The following is a 22,117-nucleotide window of genomic DNA, read 5'->3' as shown; positions in this document are numbered from 1 at the left end:
ATGCCAGAGATCACCTCTAGGCACTTAGAAGCTTTCTTGAAGATCACAGGGAATTGGTTTTTGTACTTTTTGATGACAACCTTCAGCATTTCTGCCTCTGTTAAGGGCTCCTTCAGTCGATATTTGAGGACCGTGAAATGCACCAAATCATCCACCTTTTCATCCATCAGGTCTCTGAACAAGGATTTGGTGTGTGCTGAGGCCTGGAGAGAGCGTGTACCCTCTTCTCCTTGGATGCTGGAGCTTCCATCTGATGTGCTCCATGGCATGACGGAGAAGGAGCTCTGAGGACTCTGGGGAGGACCCAATGGCACAGTGGCAGGCTCCTCCTACTCCTTCTCCTCCTCCTGCTCCTCCTGCTCCTCCTCCTCCTCCTCCTCCTCCTGCTCCTCCTCCTGCTCCTCCTCCTGCTCCTCCTCCTTCTCTTCCTGCTCCGCCTCCTCCTCCTTCTCCTCTTCCTCCTCCTCTTCCTGCTCCTCCTCCTCCTTCTCCTCCTGCTCCTCCTCCTCCTCCTGCTCCTCCTCTTGCCCCTCCTCCTCCTCCTGCTCCTCCTCCTCCTGCTCCTCCTCCTGCTCCTCCTCCTCCCCCCCTCTATGTGGTTGCTCTCAGCTTCTCAGAACAAAACCATACCTCCAGCCTTTGCACACTGTTCCCAATATTGCACACAGGGATCTATTATTTTCAGCTCAGGCTCCTGTCTTCAAATTCAAGAACTGTACATTGTCAGATGACTGTGGGATCTGCATTTGTGGTATATCCTCTACTTACTCCAGGTCATACTACTGTCCTATATCTGCTGTGTATGGCAGCACAGACATCATTTTATTATTTAAGGTTTCACCTGCTCCTAGCATCATATAAGAGGTATGCATTTCTGTTGCCTTATTCTCCTTGTGAATTCCAAGAGGAGAAGGAAGATAAGTGACTTTAAACTAATGTGCTCATGCTAAAAATCCTCTATTATGGTATTTCATTTCAAGTATCAAAATGATGAAAGCAAATTTATAATCCTCTTAACTCAGAGCAAGACACAAGGGGAAAATACAGATTGCTTATTTCTCCTCTAACTCCTTAAGACAAATTGTTTTCCTGTACATGAACCCCTATGAAAAATGACCTTTTCTATGTGTACTAGTTATGGTCTTTTATTTGCTCTCTATCTCAATGTAGTCCCTGAGACATTTACTACTTTTAAAATATTATTTCCTGAGGAACCAGAATTTATTTTATCTGCCTCATACCATCCTCCCAAAACTTGCACTCTTCTCCCTTCTACCTAAGTTGACTACATATTTATTAACATGATGTCTCTATTTTCTCTCACTATACCTGGTAATTAATCATTCTAAATACTAACTAATATGTTCTGAGCAAAGAGACACAGGTGAGAAACAGTTTCTGCCATATAACTGGAAAGAAGATTTGGGAGTATCATGTTCACTGTAATATTTTATATAGCTGCTGACTCACAATAGTGTGTGTTTTCCTAATTCTGTATTATTCAATGGTAGGGTTGTCATATTTACCCCAAAATAATAGAGGATACCCAGTTACATATAAATTTTAGATATGCCAAAAGAGTATCTATTGTATAATATATATTTTATATATATTGTATGTTACATATTTTATAAAATAATTATGTTTTATAATAGATAATACAAAATAATATATAATTATATTTATATAATATATATTGTATAATGTATAAGTATATCCTGTGAAATATTTGACTAATGGTAATTTTTCTTATCATTTTCCACAATAACTTTACAAAAGTAGGCATGCTTTGCTTAAAGAAATAGGTGCAACATATTTACTAATTCAGTGCAGGCTTTTGATCTAAACAGAAACATTAAGAATATGGAGCTGAATTACAGCCTTATTTACCCAACTGAAACCTTTTATCTAGTCAAAATGAATAATTTATATAGCAATGGAAGCATTTTCATTATTATATTTTACAGGCATAAAATGACCTCAAGTTAAATAAGTAAACATTTATATCTATTTATAATTTTAAACACCACTATCTGCCTTATATATACAAGTTTAAGAAAGTTATTTAACAGCACATTTATCTCCCAATTTTATATTAGTGAAAACAGATGCTGAAAGAATCCAAGAGCACTGAGTAATGCCTGATGTCACATAATTATTTCACATTGAGATATTTCCCCATAATCCCATTAATAAATATAATATGTTCTTTTCAGTAATATGAGGAAGATATAAAAGATCTCTAGAGAAAACTTTAGACATTTAATTTTCTATTTACTACTATTACAATGTCAATGAATAACAATCTGCAAACTCAAAAATATTTGAGATTATTAGTTTCTATGAAGGCCTTTTTAAGTATATAAATATTCTTGAAGAACATTATAATTTTCCTTTTTTAAAAAAACTGACTCTGGTAATTTTGAGTTTACATGGTTCTTTAAACCTATTATTCTAATAAGTTACTCCATATTATTGTGACTATAATTCTAACCAAAAATCCTAAAAATCCTTATGGAGAATTTCCTTCTTAATAAATTATTTCAATAAAATCATATCTTTTGTATTTACTTTGCACAATGTGCAGTAGTTTGGCTGATATTTTAATATTAAAGAGATTAATATCTCATGGTTACTATGGGGACTGCAGAGATCAATATATGACAGCTATTTATCTTCTAAAATAACATGAAATTATCATATAGGCTTGGAAGTCTTTTTTCATTAGAAAAATAGCAAATTTTATTAAAATTATTTAGAGTAGCAGAAACCACAATTAACATATCTACTTGGTATTGTAGGCAAACCTATGCATAAACTGTTATAAATACATAAAAATAATTACATTGGTATATAAACAAGTTATCAGGATATAATATATTTGTAAATATTAACAGGCACATACAATTTCCATTGCATGTTTTATATTAAAATAAAAGTTAACTTCTCATTAAAAATGTAATTAAAAAGTCATGTTTTTCTTACTGAGTGAGTGTCAGGGATCATAGTTTATGTTGTAACTTAACGACCATAAATAAGTAAGCTAGTTAAAACCTATATGAGTTATGGATTATGTTATTTGGTTGGAATAAGATAATTTTTGTATGAATTATGTATTTTAAGTCCATGTTCTTTTTTTTTCTTCTTTTTTCCTATGGATATCCAATTTGCCTAGCATTTGTTAAAGAGACCATTCTTTCTCTACTGAATTGCTTTTTCACATATGTCAAAAATCAGTTGTCCATACTTGTGTGTGGGCTACTTCTAGGTTGTCTATTGTGTTCCATTTATCAACGTGTCTGTCTCTCTGCTGATACCTCATAGTCTTGATGAGTGTAACCGTGTAATGTGTCTTGAATTTGGCTAGAGTATTTCCTCCTACTGTATTTTTTTCCAGAATGTCTTTTAGCTATTCTAGTTTCTTTGTCTTTTCAATACAGATTTTAGAATACTCTTGTCTGTATCTAAAGAAAGTCTTGCTGGAAATTTAATAGGAATTACCTAAAACCTGTATATCAAGTTGGGGCAAATTAGCACCTTTGCCATGGTGACTCTTCCAGCTCATGAATATGTGTCTCCAGTTATTTAGATCTTTGAATTTTTTTATCAGCATTTTATAAGTTCCGCATATGAGTTCTGGACATGTTTTATTAGATTTACACCTAAGTATTTCATATTGAGTGATTATAATGGTATTGTATTTCAAATATTGATTTCCACATGCTCATTGCTAGTATATAAAAATACAACTGATTTTTATATATTGATCTTATATCCTGCAATGTAATTAAATTCACTTATTAATTTCAGAATATTTTGGGGGGATATTCTACATAGAAAACCATGCTTTCTGTAAATAAATGAAGTTCTTTTTATAATTCTTTTCTGATTTGTATTATATTTGTTTATTTCTTCTGTTTTATTGTGCTGGATAGAATTTCCAGTCCTATGTTGGTAAGCAGGTAAGAAATATTCAACTAATTATTTTAGCTTTTTTTTTTGGTGAAATGCAAAAGAATGAGTGTTGACTACTTGAGAGTATAAGAATCTTGGAGACAGATCGTGAACCTTTGCAAGGTAATGTCCATGAAATGCATGAGAAAGAGTGGGTAAGTGTTAGAGGAAATGAGCAGCCATTGCTGAGAGAAAGTCATGAAACTCTGCCCCAAGTCTTCTCTACTATGGAGCAAATGTCTTAAGATTCTAGGAGAAGGGCAGCTAATCTTATTTTACCCAGGGCACAGAATAAGACCCATTGAAACTGGGTGTACAGGAAAGTAAAATATTCTTTACTCCTGGGGGAGAGATAAAACAATGATCTGGGCTCAGATCATTAGAGGTTTCCTACAGTTGGGGGAGGGACAACATTGCTGAGAAAGGCCTGACCACAAGAACCTAATATCTCGCCTACCTAAGATTTAGCTTGTACCAGGGAAACAGAGAAGACCCCCAGCATCAGGCTAGCATGCAGTAAGTAACAAGCTACAGAAGTCTACTGATAGAAGGTGAGCAAGATCATGTACAGCAGGGATTGACATTCACAAGAAAACACCACTAAAAACATGGTGTATAATGATGAAAGACTAAATGCCTTCCACTTGAGATCGGGAACAAATGAAAGATATTTACCCTTACCACTTTTATTTAACATTGTACTGGTAGTTTTAGCCAGTGCAGTTAAGTAAGTAAAAGAGATGAAACAAAATCCAGACCGGAAAGGAAATATTAAAACTGTCTTTATTTGCAGAAAACATGACCCTGTATGTAGAAAATCCTAGGGAATCCACACACACAAAAACCAAGAACTAATAAACAAGCTCAGCAAGGTCTCAGCACCCAAGGTCACCATGCAAACGTCATAGTATGTGTAAATGCTAGCAATTAACAGTCCAAAAAGAAAATGAAGGGAATTCCCTGGTGGTTCAGTGGTTAGGACTCCACAATTTCACTGCCTAGGACCTGGGTTCCATCCCTGGCTGGAGAGCAAAGAGACCACAAGCCTTGTGGCGTGGCCAAAAAAACAAAAAACAAAATGAAAATGAAGAAATTCCATTCACAACATCATCAAAGAGAATAAAATACTGAAGAATATGTTTAACAAAAAAGTCCACACCTTGTACAATGAAAACTATAAAACATTGCTGAAAGAAATTAAAGGACATCTAAATAAATGGAGGAACATCTCATTAATTGGAAGAATCAATAATGTTAAGATGGCAATACTCCCTAATTGATCTATAGATTCAACACAACCCTACTAAAAGCCCAGCTGTCTTTTTCACAGCTACTGACAAGCTCATTCTAAAATTCATATGGCAACACAAAGGATCTATAGAGCCAAAACAATATTTTTTAGAAGTCAAAAGGTATGTTTATTTATTTTTTTAACATCTTTATTGGAGTATAATTGCTTTACAATGCTGTGTTAGTTTCTGCTTTATAACAAAATGAATCAGTTATACATATACATATGTTCCCATATCTCTTCCCTCTTGCGTCTCCCTCCCTCCCACCCTCCCTATCCCACCCCTCTAGGCAGTCACAAAGCACCGAGCTGATCTCCCTGTACTATGAGTCTGCTTCCCACTAGCTAGCTATTTTACGTTTGGTAGTGTATATATGTCCATGCCACTCTCTCACTTTGTAACAACTTACCCTTCCCCCTCCCCATATCCTCAAGTCCATTCTCTAGTAGGTCTGTGTCTTTATTCCTGTCTTACCCCTAGGTTCTTCATGACATTTTTTTCTTAAATCCCATATATATGTGTTAGCATACGGTATTTATCTTTCTCTTTCTGACTTACTTCACTCTGTATGACACACTCTAGGTCCATCCACCTCACTACAAATAACTCAATTTCGTTTCTCTTTATGGCTGAGTAATATTCCATTGTATATATGTGCCACATCTTCTTTATCCATTCATCCGATGATGGACACTTAGGTTGCTTCCATCTCCTGGCTATTGTTAATAGAGCTGCAATGAACATTTTGGTCCATGACTCTTTTTGAATTATTGTTTTCTCAGGGTATATGCCCAGTAGTGGGATTACTGGGTCATATGGTAGTTCTATTTGTAGTTTTTTTTTTTTTTAATTTTATTTTACAAATTAAATCAGTTATACATATACATATGTTCCCATATCCCCTCCCTTTTGCGTCTCCCTCCCACCCTCCCTATCCCACCCCTCCAGGCGGTCACAAAGAACCGAGCTGATCTCCCTGTGCTATGCGGCTGCTTCCCACTAGCTATCTACCTTACGTTTGGTAGTGTATATATGTCCATGCCGCTCTTTCACTTTGTCACAGCTTACCCTTCCCCCTCCCCATATCCTCAAGTCCATGCTCTAGTAGGTCTGTGTCTTTATTCCTGTCTTACCCCTATGTTCTTGATGACATTTTTTTCTTAAATTCCATATATATGTGTCAGCATACAGTATTTGTCTTTCTCTTTCTGACTTACTTCACTCTGTATGACACACTCTAGGTCCATCCACCTCATTACAAATAGCTCAATTTCATTTCTTTTTATGGCTGAGTAATATTCCCTTGTATATATGTGCCACATCTTCTTTATCCATTCATCTGTTGATGGACACTTAGGTTGCTTCCATGTCCTGGCTATTGTAAATAGAGCTGCAATGAACATTTTGGTACATGACTCTTTTTGAATTATGGTTTTCTCAGGGTATATGCCCAGTAGTGGGATTACTGGGTCATATGGTAGTTCTATTTGTAGTTTTTTAAGGAACCTCCATACTGTTCTCCATAGCGGCTGTACCAATTCACATTCCCACCAGCAGTGCAAGAGTGTTCCCATTTCTCCACAACCTCTCCAGCATTTATTGTTTCTAGATTTTTTGATGATGGCCATTCTGACTGGTGTGAGATGATATCTCATTGTAGTTTTGATTTGCATTTCTCTAATGGTTAATGATGTTGAGCATCCTTTCAGGTGTTTGTTGGCAGTCTGTATATCTTCTGTGGAGAAATGTCTATTTAGGTCTTCTGCTCATTTTTGGATTGGGTTGTTTGTTTTTTTGTTATTGAGCTGCATGAGCTGCTTATAAAATTTGGAGATTAATCCTTTGTCAGTTGCTTCATTTGCAAATATTTTCTCCCATTCTGAGGGTTGTCTTTTTGCTTTGTTTATGGTTTCCTTTGTTGTTCAAAAGCTTTTAAGTTTCATTAGGTCCCATTTGTTTATTTTTGTTTTTATTTCCCTTTCTCTAGGAGTTGGGTCAAAAAGGATCTTGCTGTGATTTATGTCAGAGAGTGTTCTGCCTATGTTTTCCTCTAAGAGTTTGATAGTTTCTGGCCTTACATTTAGGTCTTTAATCCATTTTGAGTTTATTTTTGTGTATGGTGTTAGGGAGTGTTCTAATTTCATACTTTTACATGTACCTATCCAGTTTTCCCAGCACCACTTATTGAAGAGGCTGTCCTTTCTCCACTGTACATTCCTGCCTCCTTTATCAAAGATAAGGTGACCATATGTGCGTGGGTTTATCTCTGGGCTTTCTATCCTGTTCCATTGATCTATATTTGTGTCCAAAACAATATTTAAAAGAAGAATAACATTGGAAAACTTACACTGACCAATTTTACAACTTACTACAAAGCTATAGTAATCTAGGCAGTGTTGTATTGGGAAAACAATAGACATACAGGTCAATGGCATAGAACTGAGAGTCCAGATGTAAAAGTGTATATCTATGGTTATTTGATTTTTGACAAGGGTACCAAGACCTTTCAATTGGAAGAGAATAACCTTTTCAATAAGTTATTCTGAGACAACTGGATAACCACATATAAGAGGATTAATGTGGACTCTTACCTAAAACCAAACCTAAAAATTAACTCAAAATGGATCATAGGTGTAAATTAAGAGCTTAAAACTCTAAAACTCTTAGAAAAAAGCTAATGGTGAATTTTTAAACCTTGAGTTAGACATATATTTCTTAGCTATGACACAGAAGCACAAGAGATGTTAAAAATTTTATATTTTACTTCATCAGGATTAAAAAAACATTTGTACTTCAAATGACTTCATTAATAAAGTGAAAACACAATTCATACAATGGGAGAAAATATATATATATATTTTTTTTTCTTTTTGCGGTATGCGGGCCTCTCACTGTTGTGGCCTCTCCCGTTGCGGAGCACAGGCTCCGGATGCACAGGCCCAGCGGCCATGGCTCACGGGCCCAGCCGCTCCGCGGCATATGGGATCCTCCCAGACCGGGGCACGAACCCGTATCCCCTGCATCGGCAGGCGGACTCTCAACCACTGCGCCACCAGGGAGGCCCGAGAAAATATTTTTAAATGATGTATTTAATAAATAACTTGTACCCAGAATATATTAGAAGGCAAATAATCCCATTAAAAACAGGCAAAAAATGTAAATAGAAATTTTAACAAACAGGACATAGGAATGGCCTGAAGTACATAAAGTGATGCTCAAAATCGTTAGTCGTTAGGGAAATGCAAATTAAAACCACAATAAGATGCCACTTCAGACCTAGCAAAATATTACATATAAAAGTCAGATGATAACAAGTGTTGAAAAGGATGTAAAGAAACTGAAACTCTCACACATTGCTGTTGGGATGAAAAATGATGCAACCACTTGGAAAAATGGTATAGCAACTTCTTAAAATGTTAAATGTTCATTTAGCATTAACTTGGCATATAATTTCACTCCTAGGTATTTACCTCAAAAAGTGAAAGCATGTGTCCACGCAATGTGGTGAATGGATGAACAAAATGTGATATAGCCATACACTGGAATATTATTTGGTAATAAAAAGGAATAAAGTATCAGTATATGCTGCCAGTGGATTAAACTCAAAAACATTATGTTAGATGAAAGCCAGACAGAAAGGCCACATGTTATATCACTGCATTTATATGAAATGTCCAGAAACTCCAAATCCATAAAGAAAAAAATGTAGATTAGTAGTTGCCTTAGGTTGTGGTGATAGTTGCCCAGCTCTGTAAATGTATTAAGAATCTTTAAATTATACACCATTAAAATGGGTGAATTTTGTGACATGTAAATTATATCTCAATAAAACTGTTTCTTCTACCAAATTATCTTAGCAAAGGCCATCATTCTTTATTGCATTTTCTTGGATTTACTAAATGTTAAGTGTTGCCCCAACTGTTTACTGCATTACTATAATCAGCAAATTACATGTACAATAGTACAGAGCAACTCAGACTGTATTCATGTTTTAGAGACTGGGTCTTCCTAACCACTCCTTACCCCATGTTCTTTAGACCTGGGATCTTCATCTCTATTCCAAAATTCTGGTATTCACGTGGTCAGTTCGGAGTCACATGGCAGCCAATACACAGTGTTTACCTGTGGCAGTTCCTTGAACTGAGTTTCAAGTTTCTTGAACTCCAGTTTCATCTGAGATCTTGAGGCATAAAATGACAATTAATGGAATAGGGGTGATTAAGCCTAGCTAATACGAAGGAGTAGTCTAGATAATCACATCCTGATATATAGATAATTGGCTTCTAAAGAGGATATCAAGAGAACATAATTATATGTGTATTTTGGCTTTGAAGCAAATGTGATAATTTAATAGCTTGTTTTTATCTCTTCTCAATTTCCAAGAGGAACTGAATCATCAGAATTAATAATATCATCTGTATCATAGAACTTTTACAAGGTTCAAGTGAGATTATCCACAAATACACACCAAGCAGTCAGCCTGCCGTGTAAGTAGTCTGTAAATCTTAATAATATCATCAGTGCTGCTACTTTTGTCCAAATTTAATATTAAGTATGGTTAATATCTTTGGTTTACAGAAGAGAAAACTTATAGTTTCTAGAAGGTAAGTGACTTTAAAAATTCTCTTATGAAATGATTTGCCTGTAGAACCTTTCATTTTTATCTCTATCTCTATTGACTATTTTAAATAACAAAATAGCTCCTTTTCACTATCACAAACGGAACTAGCTAAGGATATATAATAAAAATTAGCAATCCTTCTCACCCACACCAACCTTCTCTGCCTCATATCTCCTATAGTAAGAAGTATTAACAATGTGGTATATTTCCTGAGTGTTCTCTTAAAAATACATATGCCTGTATGTATTTAAATATACCCAGAAAAACAAGATTTTTTATTGCCTTTTTTTTTTGTAAATTGAGGATGACTGTAAATTACTTTCCAAAATTGTAAGTTGATAATGTGATTAACTTTAGTAAAAATTCATAGATTCTAAATAACATTTCATAAGTCAACAGTGAAAATGTTTTTACCTATTTTATATTTATTTATATTTAATTTTTAAGGATGGACCTGAACATTGTAAGCTCTTTCAGTGATAATTTTCTCATGTATCAATCTCTTTAGTCACTCTGACCAGTCTATAATGTAGAACTAACAACTATACTATATTTTTGTATGTGTGTAAAGACTGAGCAAGGTAATCCACTTAAAAGCACAAAGTGTACTTCTTGTCAGGTATAGAAGAATTAAGCAAAGTTTCCTTTCATTTTTAACCACACTGCATTTTCTTTTTAAATTGTATCTTAATTAAAGAGAAATATTTGCTCATTTTGAAATAGTAAATAATGTAAAGACATAAAGAAAGTGCAATGATCTCCCATCACACTCTATATATTTCTCCAGTCCTTTTATAAGCAATGCAAATTGTTTAGTGTATTTCCTCCATACCTTTCTGTATGCTCAAAAGAAATCCTAATATATACATACATACACACACATACACACAAACTCTAAGGTATTTGCGAATTTTTTTAACAATGGGAAATATTGTATAAATTTATTTTTTCATGTTTCATCACACTATAAAAACTAAGTACATCACAGATGTCTAAGTCAGATTGCTTCATGAATTAATGTCTGAAATGTTTGAAAATTATGAAATTTAAATTTTAACCCATGTGGGCTGAATTCAGGCATATGATTTAAACTGAGGATTTATGTGTGGTTTTCTGACACATATTGACTTTGTGCTACAGCTACCTCTCAAATAAGTTGCAATGACCAATGACTGACCCAGCAGCAAACTGTCTAAATTATTATAGCTTTATAGTAGAATAACCATTATTCAATTGCTTTTCCTATTCTACTTATCCATTGCTTCTGTGTCATATACCACCAATTTATTTTTGGAGATTACCATTACCTCACTTAATTAAACTTACAAAAATTACATTAGGCTATATTAGGACTTTTAATTCTAAAATGACTATAAGTTAATTCATGAAATATTAACAACTTTACAATATTGAGCCTCTTTTTCCATATGTTTATCATTTTTGAAACTTCTTTTCTAAATCTTTCTGTGAAAAAAACGTTTTTCATCCTAAGTGTCCTTGAAAATACCTGATAAGTTTATCCTTTAGAATTTTAGATTATCTCTTCATTTTGTTTTGGTTTTTGTTTTTCCATTACTCATGGATTAACTTTGATAATTGGTAAAGCTATTGGTTATTATACAATTACTGTCTGCCTGCCTCCTTCCAGAGCAATCTATAAGTTCTCAATTTTTTTCAACGTGAATTTCTTGGTTTTCCTAAGTGAATGGTAATAGCTCTCTTCATGAATCACAATTAAAATAATCCTCCACACACATCATCCCCAAAATATGTGCCTTAGGTTCTTCTCTCAAACAATTCAGGTGGTACTTATTTTGGTATTATGCCTAACATGAGCCTCTTAGACATTTGATACTCTTCTGTATTTTGGGATCCAGGTCCTCACAAAACTAGTTTGTAGAGACTTTGGTGCCAACTCACCCAGGGTTGCACTGACAGCCACCTGAAAACCAAACAACATTGAGATGTCAACTTAATAGTGGGACTTAGTATTAGCTAGTTAATAGATTTACTCAAGTTACTTATATGTTGGTAAGTTTTAAGTAAGTGTAAAACTTTAAGTACAAAACTAAGTTTTTAGCAACAACACTATATATTAACAAACATTCAAATATATTGCTATTTTGTTGTTTTGCTGTTAAAGATACAGGATTACTCTTAAACATTTCCTCCATTATTTTCTATCTTAATAATCCACAATTACCAAATTGTTCTATTTTAATGTCCCACCTAGTGGGTCAAGAAACCAATTAACTTGGTGCTGATAGTTTTTTGTTTGTTTGTTTGTTTTGTTTTTGTGTGTGTGTGTGTGTGTGTGGTACGTGGGCCTCTCACTGTTGTGGCCTCTCCCATTGTGGAGCACAGGCTCTGGAAGTGCAGGCTCAGCGGCCATGGCCCACGGGCCCAGCTGCTCCGCAGCATGTGGGATCTTCCCGGACCAGGGCACGAAACTGTGTCCCCTGCATCGGCAGGCGGACTCTCAACCACTGCGCCACCAGGGAAGCCCCTGATAGCTTTTTTTAATAGAAAATTTTTAAAGGTATCATAATTGGTATGGGTAACTAGTATTTCATATAACTTAAGAAAAATAACTCTGGTATTTGGAAATAATGTATAATATGTATTTTAAAGTAAGTAAAATGCTAGTGTTGGAATTAACTTCTCTGTCATTATATTATTTTCACATTACACATTTGATAAATAATGAATGGATTGAGTTGCAATGGAGAATATACCCTGATACTTCCATTTAATTATCAAACTTAGTGGAAGCCTAGCCTTAACAATTACTAATAGCATGTAAGAATTTCTCGTCATCATTTTCCTCCCATAAAATTATATATACTCACCCATAATATGTAAACAGACAGACATTTTTTAAACTTTTTTTATTTCACAAAAAGGAAGTCATAACTTATACACTCATCTGCTAATTGTTTTCCTCATTCAACAAATCATTAAGGATGTACTTGTTAGTAGATTTTTATTTGGGGGATATTTTCAAATACAACCTTTAAAAATGTGTGTAATGTATCCATTTAACAGTGAGAATTGAGTTGCAAGTGTTGAATTTCCCCATATCCATTTGAGCTATTGATCTAATGGTTGTTTTAATGATTATAGCTTTATAGTACAGTTTAATGTATTAAATATTATTCATTGGCATTATTTGTTTTCTTATTGGTATTCACATTTGCTTAGACTGTAACAATACTATGTCCAATGTCTAAAAAACAAAATCACTTTCAAATTATAATTTGATTAACTATTTTCAGTAGATTGTTTTTCCATCCAGGATCTATTGCATGTTGGAACACACACACACACACACACACACACACACACACAAGAGGATAGTATTTATATACAACCAGGACATTTTGTATGCTTAAATTTATTCATTGACATCTTTTAATTTTTTCTTTCTGCTGCGGATAGATTCTTTTCTGAATTGTTATTTTTTAAAAATTTATTGCTGATACATAGGGAAGCCACTGGTTGTATTTACTTCCGTAAATACTGCTTCTCTCACCAAACTATATTACTGATTTTTAAAATTTTTCAGTGGATTTTCTTAGTTTTTTAAGGTGATTAATAATATTCATTTGTTTGGGGCATTGGGATATTAAAACCAAACTACATACTACATCATCGTAATCAGGATGTTTCATGAATAATCATATGAAACAAGATAAGCAGTGCTTTTATTTTAGGGGCTATGACTAACAACCTACTTCAACTTCATATCTCATAGATAGCAAAGTGAATTCTAAACAAATCAAACAAGATTTAAAAAAACTTTTTTTTTCTTGCAATGGCAATTTTATTTTCTTTTGTGAAAATAAACAACTGGGAGTTTAAATTGTTCCCCAAAACCCCATAAAAATGAAAGGAAATACAGAAGAAGCGTGTGAGGTGATGGGGGAGGGAGGAGGGTCTTTAGAGCTTTGGCAGATTGTGTTAGCACGGACCGACCCAGGTGACAGGAGCCAGACCTCAGAGCCAGGTCCTGTCTGACACTCCGGGGCTGTGAGGGGACATCTCGACTGGTAAGCGGGTGGAGCACAGGCTTCTTCGCTGAGGAAGTGGCAGGCACCTTGAGTCCCTTTAAATGCGGGGAAGAACCATTGCAGAGGACCTCTTTCCCCCACCAAAAGCTGGAGGTTGGGGCATTAAGGCCACTGAGGGAAAGGGGACGCGGGTGGAGACAAAGAGGCCGAGGTGTCTTCTCACATGGTGACAGCCTTACACTGGGCAGAGGACGAAGATGAAGGCAAGAACCCACAAAGCTGAGCAAAGGAGAAAAACGTGGGCCAAGTAAAAAGGAATGTCCAGGAATGGGATGTAGATGAAGAGGCTGCAGGCTAGAAATGGCAGCAACGGCCAACATGCAGGCTGGGTGGGGGAAGCTGGGACGCGGGGGGGCGGTGATGGGAAAAGAGAGGAGGGCAGAGAGTCCAGGAGGTAGAGACAGAGGTGCCTTCTGCCCATGTCCATCCACCACTGCACATATAGGAAGAATAACACACTACTTTTCAGTTCTCGTTTTTGTTTTGTTTTGTTTTTTAAAAAATGCCTTAAGATCAGCTACTGGTTACATCTACAAAACATAAAGTGCTGCTGTTACCAGTCACTTTACAGAACAGTCCGGAGTGGTCAAATATTGACCAATAAAGTTCCCTTTTTCCTTCTTCTTCTTCTTCTGCTGCATCATTACTATTCGATGAGTCACATGACAGCCTGCGTAGGTCAGGGGGCAGCTTAGTGGGCAGGCTTGGTGACCAAGGAAAGAGGCTGGGCCTGGAGCACAGGGAGGGCCTGGTGGGCATGGAGCGTGGCTGGGAAGGAAGTGGGGGACGTCAGCAGAGCTGTGGGCACGGACCCCAGGGGGAGGGGCCGGGACAGGAGGGGCTGCTGGCTGCCCATCTGGCCAGAGGAGGTGGCAGCAGCCTTCGCTGACAGGAAGGCAGCTGAGTGGAGAGCCAGCTGGGCCCGGGTCTCTGGCTTGGTGGTGAGGGAGAGGGGCTGGGCTTGCTCCAAGTGGGTGGCAGCTGCGGCAGCCGGGGAGGCCAAGACCGCTGAGGGGCTGGCTGGGGAGTCCAGCATGCTGCCGTGGGAGGAGGCAGGGCTGTCACAGGGCTTCTCGGGGGCAGGTACCTGACACATGGCTTCTTCCTTTTGGAGGCCAGAGCACCTTCTGCCTCCTGGACTTGCTGCTGGGAGGGGGTCTGGGACAGCTGTTTTTCTCACTTCCTCTTCTTTTTCTTACCGTAGTTGTCCCGGGCTAGTTCAACTTCATATCTCATAGATAGCAAGGTGAATTCTAAACAACAAATAAAATATGATTTTTAAAAACATTTTTTGGTGGTGCCGCGTGGCTTGTGGGATCTTAGTTTCCCAGTGGCAGTGAAAGCGCAGAGTCCTAACCAGGGATCACCAGGGAACTCCCTCAAATGTGATTATTAAATGTGTATTTTTAATGAAATTTAATTTTGTGATAGTATAAATAAAACCTATTGTGTTTCTGTTACTACCCTTCAGATTCCAAAAGGGTCTTTACATATGTTGCCAAACTGAATTCTCGTGAAAATTCTGTGATACACAATTCATAATATTTTTATAGAGTAAGATTGTTGTGAAGGTCAAGGGTGATAATCTACATATAAGCACTAAGCTCTCTGCCAGAAAATGTAAGTAAGCATCAAGTGTTAATGATTATCATTATTATCATTTTCTCTCATTTGCAACAGCATATCAAATAACTGATCTATGGTATCAATTATTTCATTATTTTTCATAATAATTTTCTTAATAACATTGCAAATTATTTTTCACCATTGCTAGTGATACCAGGCAACGGAACATAAAAAAACAAAAGTAATACCTTCTCCATTACCCTTCATTTCATACTTCTTCTTTAATCAATATTAATTGCCTAGTTCATTTTATTCAACATTTGCCACATTTAGAAATATATATAATACTCCAAAATTGCATGTATTCATTCAAGTCATTGTATAGAATCAAATATTGCGATGATAACAGCATTTATGTTTCTCTGTCTCTTCAAAGCCAGTCCATAAAGTTTGGCCTTGGTAGCTTCTGAAAACATAGGATCATGTGTGTTTTTCTCACTGACTTCAACACCTGTCCATTAGCTGGGCTGTTACCTGAGCTTTCAGGTAATCAGTTTGGAGTAATTTTCCAAGGGAGGTTATAGAGTTTGACTAAGGCTACATCTTGATCCGGTGACCTACTGGAGACCTTGAAACAAAATAGCATTTTTACCAAGTAGAATCAATCTTACATAATCCATCTTTTTCATTAAATAACTCACCATGAACCTCCATCTGGGTGAAAGTAAGTAATGCCTTTTTTTGGGGGGGAGTGTTGAAAATTATTTTATTTTTCCAGTTTTACTGAGATATAATTAACAAAGAGCACTGTATAAGTTAAAGGGGTACAGCATAATGACTTGACACACATATACTGCAAAATGATGACCACAAGAGGTTTGGTTAACACTCATCACCTCATATAGTTATAAAAAATGTTTTTTCCTTGTGAGAACTTCTATTATTTGCTCTCTTAGCAACTATCAAATATACCACACAGCAATGTTAACTATAGTCATCATGTTTTATATTACATCCCCAATACTTATTTTATAACTGTAAGTGTATAACTTTTTACCACCTTCATCCAGTTCTCCCAATCCCATCCTCTGCCTCAGGTAACCACAAATCTGATCTCTTTTTCCATGAATTTGGTTTTATTTATTTATTTTTAGCTTCCACATATAAGTGAGATTATTTCTCTCTGACTTATTTCACTTAGCACAATGTCCTCAAGATCCATCCATGTTGTCACAGATGGCAAGGTTTCCTTCTTTCTTATGGCTGCATAATATTTCATTGTAGATATGTACCACATTTTCTTTATCCATTCATCTATCTGTGAACACTTATGTTGCTTTCATGTCTTAGCAATTGTAAATAATGATGCCTTTTTTTAATTCTAATTTTTTTTTTTTTTTTTTTGTGGTACGCAGGCCTCTCACTGTTGTGGCCTCTCCTGTTGTGGAGCACAGGCTCTGGACGCGCAGGCTCAGCGGCCATGGCTCACGGGCCCAGCCGCTCCGTTGCATGTGGGATCTTCCCGGACCGGGGCACAAACCCGTGTCCCCTGCATCGGCAGGCGGACTCTCAACCACTGCGCCACCAGGGAAGCCCAATTCTAATTTTTTTTAAATCTAAATTTTAACACACATGGACTGAGTTTGGCTATGTTATAAATTGACAGTATATCTGTGGATGTTTATTTCTGTTAAATACCTACTTTATGCAAGAGCAATTCAATTCTCAGTTAAGTATATTGATCTTTGTCATTAATTGAGCCAATAGTGCAAGGTTTTCATTATTGTAGCATTACAATACCATTGAGGATCTGGTGTTTCAAATGCCTGCTATACCCTCTTTATTTAAGGATTTCATGAAATATTTTAAATTTAGATATTAATCTAAATATTGGCTTTCCATATTTATGAAAGTGTCACTTTGTGCTTTTGTTGAGAGTTTAGCTAAGCTACTCCATGATATTGCTGCCTTGGCATCCATTTTGTTCAACCAAATCGCCTGAGGGGGCCTTATACAGACACTAGTCCCTCATGCAAGCACATGCCCTACATAGCAGCTGGCAAAGTCATAAGTAAATATAAGTTCCTGATACAACTTCCCCAAGAGTCCTTGTGATCAACAGTCTCCCCTCTTACGTGCCCTTTAGATAAGACACCCATGAGGCTTACCAAAACTCCACTCTTTTGACTTGAATTGATCAATCCCACCATAACCTGGAAACCCCAAAGCACTCCACCCATGTACCCTAATAAAGGCATGTGCCCTAGGTCTTGTCTCTCCCTCTGGCTGCACTCTGCCTTGACCTCCCTATGTGACCCCTCAAGGGGTGCCCAGTAATTCCTCCAGGACCTGTGAGTAATAAACTTCTCTATTTCAAATTCTGCTGTGATCCAACACTCTGTGCTCCACTTAACAAGTGTTAATTTGACAAATTCATGACAGCCTTTTATTCTAGGATGACTAAATTAAAGGAAACGCAAGATCTTTCCAAGACAGAGTTTTCTCCTTTCTGATATGTGAAATTGGCCATTTTGATTTGTAAATGTGTCTATATAAGTGTGTGTGCATGGCTGCGTACTTTTATAGGGGTTGTATACAAAAATTTGAGATGTGTTGTGATAATATAATGGCTTATAATTCTATGTTGCTTTTAATTTTCCAGAAGACTTCCTCATTGACACCTCATGGCAATCCTGTGATGTAGAATTAATAATATTTTCTAAATCATAGGATTGCTGTGAGGATCATATGAGATTATCCATCAATTAATACTAACACAAATGATCATTATTGTTCTAATTATTTTCATTATTATTTACTTTTATTTAACTTTATATGTTGAAGTAATTTTACATTCATAATGGATTGTGAAAATAGTACAGAGAATTCCTGTGTATCCTTCATTCAGCTTCCCTTTATGGTAGCATACTACCATATGGTAGGTACTATGGTAGTGTAACCATAGTACATTATCAAAATCAGGAAATTGACTTTAGTAGAATACTATCAATTAGATTACAGACTTTATTCAGATTTCATTAGTTATTGCATGCACTCATTTCTCTCTCTCTCTCTCTCTCTCTCTCTCTCTCTCTCTCTCTCTCTGTGTGTGTGTGTATGTGTGCGTCTGTAAGTTCTATGAAATGCTATCACATATATGGATTTGTATAACCACTACCACAATAAGGATACATAATTGTTCCATCACCACAAAGGAACTCTATCATACACCCCTTTACAGTCACACACTCCTCATCCACCTCCATGTCTAAACCCTGGGAATCTGTTTTCCATCTCTACATTATTTTCATTTAAATAATGTTATATAAATGAAATCATAAATATGTAATATTTTGAGGTTCTATTTTTTTACCCAGTGTAATAACCTTAAGCTCTATCTAACTTGTATGAGTATTAATAGTTCATTCATTTGTAATGCTGAGTAACACTCCATGGTATATATGTACCACAGTTTGTTTAACCATTCACTCATTGAAGGACATTTGTGTTATTTCCACTTTTTGATTATTATAAATGGAGCTGCTATGAACATTCATGTACAACAGTTTTTGTAGACAAATTTTTATTTCTGTGGGATAAATGTTGAGGAGGAAGATTGAAGAGTCATGTGGTAAGTGTATATTTAGTTTTTAAATTATCTACCAAACTTTTTCCAGAGAAGGTGTACCATTTTACATTCCCCTCAGCAACATATGAGAGATCCAGTTTCTCTGCATCCTTGCCAACATTTGGTATCATCACTGTTTTTTAATTTAGCTGTTCCAATAGTATGTAATGATATCTTATTGCAGTCTTAATTTGCATTTCCCTCATGGCTAATGATGTTGAACATCTTTTTGTGTTTTTGTTTTTGTTGGTTTTTTTTGGCTGTGCCACGTGGCATACAGGATCTCAGTTTCCCGACCAGGACCAGGGATGGAACCCGTGCCCCCTGCAGTAGAAGTGCAGAGTCTTAACCACTAGACCACCAGGGAATTACCAATATACAAAGTTCCAGTTGTGCAGGATGAATAAATTCTGAAGATATAATGTACAGCATGGTGAGTATACTTAACACTATATTGTAAACTTGAAATTTGCTAAGAGAGTAGATTTTAATTGTTCTCACAGAAAAAAATGGTAATTATGTGAAGTGCGATGTTAATTAGGTTGATTGTGGTAGTCATTTCATAATATATACATATATCAAAGCATCACTTTGAACACTTTAAAGATATAAATTTTTACTTGTAATTAAATCTCAGTGATGCTGGAAAAAAGTAATTCTCCTAAGATGTTTATTAAACATGTCTTTTCCTCTTACACTTATTTATTTTCAAGATATCTGGTTATTATTGCTAGAGACACAGTAGAAAACTAGGTTCAGAGAAATTATTGATGTCCCTCATTACCCTTCTGATTGCAGTTTGCACCCCAATGTTCTTATGGCAAGCGTTCTCATACATACCCTTCCACAACCTACTCCATGCTCAAAAAAAACCCACTCATGTTTATTTGTACAAAGACATTATACCTATTTACACAGCCCAAAGAATTTTTTATTTGTTGGTTTGCTTTACAATTAAAGCATCAAAATATTTGGTTCATTTTGTGCTGTATACAGTCATTATAAAATATTTAATAGGGAATTGGTATGTTTCTAGAATATAGCTTTGTTGTGAAAATGAAGTGAGCATAATCCATCTGAAACTCTATGTATGGACTTTCCTTTGGAATAATTGCAGACTAGGAAATTTGTGCCACTCTTCTCAAAGAGCACCACTAAAATTACCAAAAGAAACCAAAATTGAACAAAACAAACCAACAAAAAAATCATCTAACAAGACAGGGAGATATTATAGAAACAAGATCTGGAAGAAGGAAACTGTTGGGGGAGCTCCTGGAGAAGGATGTGACTGCTGGTTGACCTGTGAGCTGGGTCAGAGCAATCAGAGGTTCCTCTCCCCTTCCCGCCCCTGGAAGATATGTTCTGCTCACTGTTCCCACAGTGGGAGCTGTTCCAAGGACACAGCCTCGAGAGAGCGAGGTGTTTCTGAGACCATCTGGACTGAATATATGACTGAACCCCGTTAAGGCATCTATATGAACTTTTAAGATTCAAGCAAGTGGGGATGCAGCCCTGGGAGACAAGCCTTATATGTAAATTCCCTTAATCAGTAAATTGCCGCCTACCAATCTGGGGCAGCCTACCTCTTCCTTCCCTCTCTCCTTGTCCTCCATGTAAGGGGACCAGTTTGCAAACCAACAGAAACCCAAAGAGGTAAGCCTGGCATTTGGAGCTGAATTTTTACCAGAAACGTGATCATTCTCTATGTCTCCATAGTTCCTCCTCTCCTTCTCAGATGTGCATACTTGTGCCTTTGGGATGCCATTAATTTTTTTCTGCTCTCTGCCTTTCTTACTGAAGTATTTATCCAGTAGACCTCATCTTTTAGTCATTTGCTTGGATTTTCTAAGTGATATATATTATATAACACCTAAATGTAGTTACTAAGCCCCTGCTTGATATGTAACCATTAAGTAAAACTTGATATCTTTTTTCTTCTTTAATTTCAAGAGCAATTACTGGATTTTTACAGAAGGCACAAGTGTGGCTTGTGGGGGTTAAATGACTGCTTTCTACATGTCCTACATTCAGTGTCTGCTCTAAGGTTAACACACACGCATACACAAATGCATCATATATGCTTACATACATGTATGTTTATGTTGATACTATAAATAACAAGTGTCATCTTTTCTCACAAAAATATGCAAACTTATAAAAAAATAATAATCCTCAATCCCCACAGGTACATATCTTTCATACTATATTTCTTCCATAATCAGTGCTAACCTGCCTGGTGAATGTCATTCAGTAATATTTTAAGCACTCATGTTCTCTCAGTGATCTCTCTCTCTCTCTCTTTCTCTGAATTTCGAGCCAGATCTGCCTCTTTTTATTCACTGCAGTTTTGCCATACAATTTCCTACCTGATACGTCAGAGATTTTCATTCTTTTTGTTTTCAGTGGTTTATCTTAGTTAACCCTTATCCATATTCATGCAGGTAATATTTTATCAAACAACTTTTTTCAAATAACCAATAAAGCCACATTGGAATTTTAACTTATATATTAATATAAATTAATTAAATATCAAACTAATTATGTAGAAATTACCCCAGTCTCACGTAGATTCATCCTTTCCAGGAAAATGATTGTTTTTCCATCTAAATTTACATAGGTTTTAACCATTCATGATAAACCTATTTCTGAGCATTTTGCTTTTTCTTTCTATTGTAAATGGCTTCTTAATTCTATTGCCTTTTACGAAAGATTATTACTAGTATATAAAGATTCCGTTAAATGTTTGTATACCTGTTTTCTGTCTATACACTTTTCTGAACTACTTTGTAACTTATCAGTTTTGCTAATGATTCTTTAGATTTTTCTAGGTAGATAATTATCATACCATCAATGTGTTTGAAGCTTTGTAGTATTGGAAACAATTCACATTTCAATGAATTGTATTCAGTTTATGCTATATTTGGTCGTACAGAACAAATGTGACAGCAGATATACTTCTGGCACTGATTCCCTCTTCTCCACCCAG

General features: G+C 36.0%; 1 pseudogene; it reads right to left on the bottom strand.

Moving 5' to 3' along the window:
* Positions 1-14,628: 14,628 nt before the first annotated feature.
* On the bottom strand, positions 14,629-15,173 carry LOC132481478 (transcription factor 7-like 1; annotated as a pseudogene).
* Between the last annotated feature and the right edge of the window lie 6,944 nt (positions 15,174-22,117).

Source organism: Mesoplodon densirostris, chromosome X (genome assembly GCF_025265405.1).
Source record: "Mesoplodon densirostris isolate mMesDen1 chromosome X, mMesDen1 primary haplotype, whole genome shotgun sequence".
In the NCBI taxonomy this organism is placed as follows: Eukaryota; Metazoa; Chordata; class Mammalia; order Artiodactyla; family Ziphiidae; genus Mesoplodon; species Mesoplodon densirostris.
This window is presented reverse-complemented; position numbering and strand designations above follow the sequence as displayed.